The following is a 9,265-nucleotide window of genomic DNA, read 5'->3' as shown; positions in this document are numbered from 1 at the left end:
CACGCGGGCCTCTCACTGTTGTGGCCTCTCCCGTTGCGGAGCACAGGCTCCGGACGCGCAGAGCTCCGGACGCGCAGGCTCAACGGCCATGGCTCACGGGCCCAGCCGCTCCGCGGCAAATGGGATCTCCCCAGACCGGGGCACGAACCCGCGTCCCCTGCAGCGGCAGGCGGACTCTCAATCACTGCGCCACCAGGGAAGCCCTGGCATCACTTTTGCCATATTCAGTTGGTGGGAGCAGTCACAGGCCCAGGCCAGAATCAAGAATGTGGAGAAATAGATTTTATCTCTTGGTGGGAGAATTACAATAAATTTTTGGCCATCTTTATTTTATTTTTTTATTTTTTAGAATTTCCAGTTGCCTTTCTTCTTGCAACATCTTTTTTTTTTTAATATTTATTTATTTTGCTGTGTCAGATCTTAGTTGCGTTATGCGAGATCTTCTTGCGGCACGTGGGCTCAGTGGTTGTGGCGCACGGGCTTAGTTGCCCTGCGACATGTGGGATCTTAGTTCCCCAACAGGGATCGAACCCACATCCTCTGCATTGGAAGGTGGATTGTTAACCACTAGACCACCAGGAAAGTCCCTGCTTTTAAATTCTTATCTCTCATGGTAAGTTTTCCTCACACGTCTGATGGCCTTCGACTGCAGGCCCACTGTTGAGATGGAGGTCTGGGAGCTGAAGGCAGGTCCTGGGTGGAGGTTTCACTGAGGGCCGATTGGTCAGGACCCACCGTCAGTATCAGCAGGTGTTTTCCCTAGATCTTGGCAAGTGTCCTCTTGCTGGCTGTGTCTTGTAGTTCACTGCCTTGAGCGCCCCCTCCGGTGTGCCCTGTCCTTAGACTACACTCCGGTTCTTCTCCTGCTGGGGTGGGGCTGGTTGCCAGGCCGTGGGTGGGGTGGGTCGGGGACTGTGCGTTATGTGGACTTCGATCCAGTTCTTTTGACTTAGGGTTCCCAGTGTGTGCAGCACATGCCCCTGCTATGTGCAGTGACTTATTGTTATGCATTAGGCATGTATTAGAATTAGAATAGGAAAATACATTACAGACATGTGAATGATACAACTTAATATGTTTAATACCTTCCCTATTCAACAGAAGATTTGATAGGTTACAAACTGAGATAAGATTAACCTAAAATTCATCAGTTAAACTATTTTAAAGATATAATTCATTGGTTTTGTAGTACCTTCTCAGTGTTAATGCAACCATCACCACTATCCAATTCCCAAATATTTTCGTCATTTCAGTGAGAAGCCTGGTACCTATTGGGCAGTCGCTCCCCATTTCCCCTTGTCCCCCAGCCCCTGGCAACCACCATTCTACTTTGTCTCTGGATTTGCCTATTCTAGACATTTTATATGAATAGAATCATGTAATATGTGGCCTTTTGTGACTGGCTTTTTTCTCTCAGCACAGTGTTCTCAAGGTTCATCCGTGTCGTATCATGTCTCCATACTTCATTCATTTTAAAAAAATTTTTAATTTTTTGCTACATTGGGTCTTCGTTGCTATGCACAGGCTTTCTCTGGTTGCGGCGAGCAGGGGCTACTCTTTGTTGTGGTGCGTGGGCATCTCATTGCGGTGTCTTCTCTTGCTGTGGAGCCCGGGCTCTAGGCACGCGGGCTCAGTAGTTGTGGCTCACGGGCTCTAGAGCACAGGCTCAGTAGTTGTGGTGCACGGGCTTAGTTGCTCCGAGGCATGTGGGATCTTCCCGGACCAGGGCTCAAACTTGTGTCCCCTGCATTGGCAGGCGGATTCTTAACCACTGTGCCACCAGGGAAGCCTACTTCATTCATTTTTATGACTGAATATCCCACTGTATGGATAGATCACACTTCTTGTTTTCCCCTGCCACGCGGCATGTGGCATCTTAGTTCCCCGACCAGGGATTGAACCTGGGCCCCCTGGCGGTAGAAGTGCGGAGGCCTAACCACTGGACCATCAGGGAAGTCCAGATCACTTCTTCTTTTATCTGTTTATCAGTTGTTGGACATTGGGTTGTTTTTTGCTTTTTTGAATAATTTTGTGAAAATTCTTGTACAAGTTTTTGTGTGAACATGTTTTCAGTTCTGTCTTGGGTAGATCCTAGGAGTGGAATTGCTGCGTCACACGACAGCTAGGGAACTTCTCGATTGTTTCCCGCTGCAGCTGCACTACTTTCCATACCCCCGGCAGTGTGTAAGGGGTCCAAAGATTTGTCCTATTACATTGAGAAGATAGAGAGAACAGACAGGCATGGAGTCAGGGAAGATAGCAGCTCATGCATTGTCATAAGGTTAAGGTTGGGGCCGCGGGGAGAGAGCCACACAGGTGGTGGGCCCGAGGCTGACCTTGAGCTTGTCTGTGGTTCCAAGCTTCTTTGCAGTGAAAACAAAACAAAACAAGGAATAGGTCAGTTATAAAGTCTTTACTGTCATAGGTGCATTTCTGCAGAAGAAGCAAGACTTGTGCTGTGAGTCAATTCTAAATTCCATAAAATAAAGCTCTTCTCAGTAGAGAGTTCTTACGGAGTAATGGAGCCGTCACTGCCCTCAGCCCCTGTTCTGTAGCAGACTCTGTACTGATCTCATTGTTCTTCACAGAGAGCTCTTTGCTGTAACACTGGAGGTCCTGTCATCATTCAGTGAAGGTGGGACCAAGATCTGTTCCAGGTAGATTAGTGTGAAATGTTGGAAACAAAGGGAATGTTAGGAAATGTGTGTGTGTGTTTTAACCATACTTGCAAACTTGACTTTTCCATCTAAGTCTCTCTTCTGCCTCCGGAGGAAGGACTGGAGCTTGGTCCCTGTCCTGGCTGGGCTCTGGGGGACGTCCTGAAGCCCTTCCTGCTGTCCAGCATTGAGACTTCTCCCTGATGACTCTGCTCAGGTTTGCAGAATGGACTCAGTGGGCTGCAGCTGGATTTCTGAGCAGCCGAGAGAGTGGGGCCTCGTGTGCCCGAGGTCGGAGCCCCGGGGAAAGGAGTTTGGGGGTTGCTCTAGTGACTCTTCTTGCCACTTTTCCATCCTCTGCCCCATCTTTCTCCTTCCTCTTTTCCTAATGTTATATCTGTATTTTAAAATCTCTGTCTCTCCCCTCTGGAATATTAGCTCCACAAGAATAAGGTACACGCTTTGTTTACTGCTCTGTCTCCAAATGTTGGGACAGGGCCTGTGCTCATTGACTAGTTTTCAGTGTTGAGTGTTGTCATTCAGGTCACCTTTCCCTTCTTTTGAGAGTGGTGCCTTTCCCTTTGCGTTGGAGACCCCTCCTCTGTTCCATGTGGCCCTGCAGGGGCTGCCTAGCCCTCCCAGCCACATACTGTGTCAGCTCATGTTGTAGGAGGCCTGTGAAATGTAAGGGATTAATTATATAGTTCTTAAAGCTTATTACAGGAAGCAGCAAGATGATGCTCGGCTCTCCCCACCCTGTTCCTGCTCCCCTTGGAAAACCACTGATAACTCTGAGCTGTTACTTTCTGTTTTAACTTCCACATTTTCATTTTTCACTTTAAGTGTGTCAGTGTTTTCTTTCCTTTTCACAATGATTGTATGTTACATTTTGTTATATTTATTTATTTTTAAAAAATCAATTAATGTATTCATTTTTGGCTGCTTTGGGTCTTTGTTGCTGCGCATAGGCTTTCTCTAGTCGTGGTGAGCGGGGGCTACTCTTTGTTGCTGTGCGCGGGCTTCTCATTGCGGTGGCGTCTCTTGTTGCAGAGCACGGGCTCTAGGCGCATGGGCTTCAGTAGTTGTGGCACGTGGGCTCCATAGTTGTGGCTCGCAGGCTCTAGAGCTCAGGCTCAGTAGTTGTGGCGCACAGGCTTAGTTGCTCCGTGGCATGTGGGATCTCCCCGGACCAGGGCTCGAACCTGCGTCCCGTGCACTGGCAGGCAGACTCTTAACCTCTGTGCCACCAGGGAAGCCCCACCTTTAGTTTTTAAAAAATATTTATTTATTTCTCTTTGGCTGCATTGGGTCTTTTAAAAAATATTTATTTATTTATTTTTGGCTGTGTTGGGTCTTTGTTGCTGCGTGCGGGTTTTCTCTGGTTGCGTCAAGCAGGGGCTACTCTTTGTTGCTGTGTGCGGGCTTCTCATTGTGGTGGCGTCTCCTGTTGCAGAGCACAGGCTCTAGGCACATGGGCTTCAGTAGTTGTGGCACGCGGGCTTAGTAGTTGCGGCACACGGGCTCTAGAGCGCAGGCTCAGTATTTGTGGCACACGGGCTTAGTTGCTCTGCGGCATGTGGGATCTTCCTGGACCAGTGCTCGAACCCGTGTTCCCTGCGTTGGCAGGTGGATTCTTAACCCCTGTGCCACCAGGGATACCCCCACCTTTTGTCATTTTAGACATTTTAAAAGGGAAAGGCTTTGTGGGCAAGAGGAGCCCAGAGCCACGGACCTTACTCCTGCAGCAGCGTGCCTCTCGCAGAGCGACTCTTCCCGGTTGGCTTCCCCATTGTTGGCGTTTGGCGTCTCTAACTCATTCCTCTGTTGTCTTTGCCCTTGCGGGTTTACCCTTCCTTTGAAATTCCTTACTGTCATTTTAATTGGGGTTTCTGCACGGAGTGTAGGTAAATGTGAGAAAGGCGGCCTCACGTTCTTTTTAAATATAAAAATGGTTTTAGAATTACCACTCTCCCCTGTGCTCCTTCTGGGTTTATATCCTTGCTCTGGTACCTCTTTCAGCATTTCATTTGTGACAGCGATATGTATATTAAACTCCCTTAGTTTTTGCCTATGTCTGAAAATACATTTTGCCTCATGTTCAGTGATAATTTAGATGAGAAATTATTTTTTCCCTTAACACTTTAGAGAGGCTCCGTCATCTACTCCTGTCTGTTGAGGCTGCACAAAGGTCTGTGTTTCTGTTTCTTTTCTCATGCTGAAGTCTGTGAATTAACTTATTCTTTATGGGTACTTAGGTTTTAAGGTTTTCTTTTTATCCTTCATGTTATGTGGTTTCAGAAATGATGTGTCAAGGTATTGATTTGCTTTTATTTTATCTTGCTCAGAACCCTGGATACCCTTTTAAATCTGAATACTTGAGTTTCCTTTCATCTCTGGAAAATTTCGATTATTATCCGTTTGAAAACTATCTTACCCCCACCCTTCCTGTTTCTCCTGGAAACTCCACTGGAGTGGAAACTCCCTGAGGGCAGAGTGTTCTGTTTGTGTGTGTATGTGTGATAACATATACGTAACGAAAAATCACCATCGTGACCGTTTGTAAGTGTGTAGTTCAGGGGCATTAAGGACGTTCACATTATTGTGCAGCTCTCACCCCCATCCACTCCAGAATTTTTTTATCTTGTGAAACTGAAACTCCCCATTAAACACTTAACTCTCCACCCTCTCCTTCCCATTCCCTTGCAGCTCCCTTCCTACTTTCTGTCTCTATGAATTTGATTACTCTTGGGATCTCATATAAGTGGAATCAGGGAGTTCTCTGGTGGTCCAGTGGTTAGGACTCCGCACTTTCACTACCGAGGGCGTGGGTTCAACCCCTGGTCAGGGAACTAGGGTCCCGCATGCCATGTGGTGAGGCCAGAAAGAAAAAAAGTGGAATGATACACATTTGTCCTTTTGTGGCCAGATTCTTTACTTAGCATAATGTATTCAGAGTTCATCCATGTTGTAGTATGTCTCAATATTTCATTCCTTTTTAAGGCTGAACAATATTCCATTATCTGGAGGTACCACAGTTTATCAATTCATTCATCTGCTGAAGGACAGCTTGGTTGCTTCCAAGTTTTGGCAATTACGAACGAAACTTCTATAAACCTCTGTGTGCAGGTTTCTGTGTGGACATAAGTTTTCAGCTTCCTTGGGTAAATACCAAGGAGTGGGATTGCTGAATCGTATGGTAAGAGTATGTTTAGTTTTGTGAGAAACCACCAACCTGTCTTTCCACTGTGGCTGCACCATTCGGCGTTCCCACTGGCAGTGATGAGGGTTCGCCAGCACATGGCGCTGTCAGCGTTGTGGATCCTGGCCGTTCTGACAGCTGTGGAGTGGCTGCCTTAATTACCGTGCCTTCACAGTAGGTCTTGCAGGAGGGCTCTGGGTTGTAGAACCGCCCCCTGAGCAGTTTCCCAGTTGCCTTTGCGGGGCTCTACCAGCGTCACTCATGATAGACCCATTTTTATGTATGTTTCTCGGCTCAGGATTTGGGGCACCACAGCCTCTGAGGCAGAGTTCTTGAGGGTGATTCTGTCTCCCCAGTGGTCTCTGGTGGGTGTTTGCTGAGGGCTCAACCCTGGGCTGGCTGGAGGTGCGGCTCAGGTGACAGCTCTATCACAGCTGACACTCTGGTCTGCTTTGGGTGATGTCTGTGAGCTGGAGGGTGGGTGAGAGGGTGTGGTCATTTGCCACAGTTGGTAAGTGGTAGGGCCAGATTCCAGCCCTAGCAGTGGCCTCCACACTCTGTGCTCGGACCTGCAGCTCTCCACGCCCTCCGACCCGCTGCAGCTGCGCGGGAGCCCAGGCAGGCCAGGCCCTGGCTTTGCCTCAGCTCTGCATTCTGGCTGCCAGGCCCAGCTCTTGAGGCTTGTCGTCCTGTCCTGTGCAGCCCATGCCCTGTAAGGCTGATTGCTGTTCCCTCTTCATCTCTGGACCTGGAGATTGCCCTTTCCTGTTTTGAATTAAGTGATGTAGCTAACTTTTTTTGTTAAAAAAAATAATAATTTGGCTACCTTCACCAGAAATCTTCTGGAATGTGTTAAAATGGTGACGGAATGCTAATAGAGTCCCTAATGTTGAGTCGTCATTTTTGGATACGCCCTCTTTAGCTGTGACATCATCTTATTTTAATATGGAAATGACTGGGTTTGATTTATTTCTATTTTGTAATTTTTTTTTACGATCATACTCTACTGATCTTGGTCTGTAGTTCTTTTCTGTACTCATTTTTCTGGTTTTGGTATGAGAGTTATGCCAGCCTTATATAATGTTTGGGAAACTCTCCATCATTTTCCATGTTCTGGAATAATTTAAACAATAGGAATTCTGTATTTATGTGATGAGTAATACACAGCAGTCGGAAAGACTGAGCTACACTCGTTTATATCAACATGGGGGAGATCAAGCTGTGTTGACTGATGAAATTGCAGAGCACAAGTCCAGTATGGTAGCATTGCTGCTTGGCATGCAGACACCATACAGCAGTTCTCTGTTCCTGGGTACATCCCATAGACTGGAAGGATGCGTAGTCAACTGGCGATGGGGAGAGTAAGTGGAACTTTGGGCTCCTGAAAGGCAGATGTCATCTTTGTTTTACTCATTCACCCTGAGCAAGGCTTGCGGGAGGTGGGAGCTGCAGCGGGAGCTTGTGTTTGGCTTCTCGCTGTTGGACTTGGGGCTCACGGTGGGTGACGTGGGCGTGGAGAACCAGAATCCCGGGATGCTGCTGCGGGCGTGTGGTGGGCGGTGGGCGGCCTGTGGGCGTGAGCCTGGCTTCTCCCGTCTGGGAGCCCTCGGGTGCCATGCGCCCACCGTGCCTGTCCTCGGCTCATGCATCTGCAGTTGCCATTGTCCGGGGGTCTTCTTTTTTTCATGTCAAAAAGACATGAAGCAAATGTGGCAACATGCTGAAAACTGTCATTTTGGAGTGGTGAGTATACAAGTGTGTCCTGTTGTTCTTTGCACTTTTCTGCTTTTGAAACTTGCGCCCCCGCTACCCAATCTAAGAATGATTGGCTGTTGAGGGATCATCACATGAGCTAGTGAAGCCCTCTGGGCCTTTCTTTTATGGTTATTGTGGGCTCTGTAGGTTTTCTACCTCTTGGGTAGGTTTTATATTTTTCTTGAAATGCTAGACAAAGTGAAAGATTTTCTAATTTATTGGTATAACCTTGATTAAAAAAACCCCAAACTCCTAGAAAGATCAAATTAATGGTCAGTGGCGTGCAGTGCCGTGTTGGAAGTCAAGGTGGACCCTCTCTGCGGGCCCCTGCCTTCAAGGGTTGTCCCAGGTGGAATCCTGGAAAGTAAGCAGCCCACAATCAGATTAGGAAGGGAAAAAAGACCAAACGCCTGAAGAAACAGGTACCATGAATGAAAATAAAAGCAACAACAGTAGACACAGGCCTGCAAAGACCAGATATTTAAAACAGTTCGTTGAATATATTCAAAGATTTAAAAGAAACCTGAAAATTCCAACAGGAGCAAGCAATCTTGAAAATGTGGTTCACATACACGTCATGATTACCACGGACCTAGGCCTGGAGTTAGATCCTAACCCCGTGACCCTGGGTATGTTTTAAGAGAAGCCAGAAATCTGAATTTTTGTGTAAAATGTCCTAAACTTTAATTGTTGGCAACTAAAGCATCTTGTTTATCTGTCTACTGGCTCTACTTCTTAATATTATTTTCTTAGCTGTTGCTCTAACTAGGGCTGCGGTTTGCATCCTTAACTCATGACAGGCTACTTAGAGTTAATATACCACTGGGTATAAAATACAAGAATCTTGGAACTGTCTAGATTGATTTACTCCCTTCCCCATGCTACAGTTGTCATATGTATTACATCTATTAAATTATAACTCCAGTGTTACATATTTTGCTTTAATTATTTGAATTTTAAAGAAACTAAGAGGAACAAATAGTCTTTTATATTTGCTCATATATTCACCATTTCTGGTGCCCTTCATTTCTTCCTAAAGATCCCAGTTTCAGTCTGGTGTCATTTCTCTTCAACCTGAAGGACTTCCTTTAGCTTTTCTCCTAGTGAAGATCTGATGGCAGCAATTTCTTAGTTTGTATTTCTCTTAAAATGTATTTTGTCATCACTTCTGAAGGATATTTTTTCTGGATATCAAATTCCGGTTGGACAGTTGTTGTTTTTTTCCCCATTACTCAAATCATATCTGGCTTCTGTTTCTCATGAGAAGTAAATAATCATCCATATCATTGTTTTGTATGTAACAGGTCTTTTTTCCCTCTGACTGCTTTCCAGGGTTTCTCTTTATCTTGGTTTTTAGGCATTTCAACTGATGTGCACCTGGGTGTAGGTTCTTTTATATATAACCTGCTTGAGATTTGCTGAGCTTCTTGAATCTGTAAATTGATGTCTCACTGAATTTGGGAAGTTTTTCTGGTTATTTTTTCCCAAATATTTTTTTCTTTTAAATGACTGACTTTAAAAAGAATATTTATTTGGGGCTTCCCTGGTGGCACAGTGGTTGAGAGTCCGCCTGCCGACGCAGAGGACACGGGTTCGTGCCCCGGTCTGGGAAGATCCCACATGCCGCGGAGCGGGTGGGCCCATGAGCCATGGC

Source organism: Lipotes vexillifer, unplaced genomic scaffold (assembly GCF_000442215.2).
Source record: "Lipotes vexillifer unplaced genomic scaffold, Lipotes_vexillifer_v1.1 scaffold966, whole genome shotgun sequence".
NCBI classification, from domain to species: Eukaryota; Metazoa; Chordata; class Mammalia; order Artiodactyla; family Lipotidae; genus Lipotes; species Lipotes vexillifer.
Note: the sequence above shows the minus strand (reverse complement) of the source record.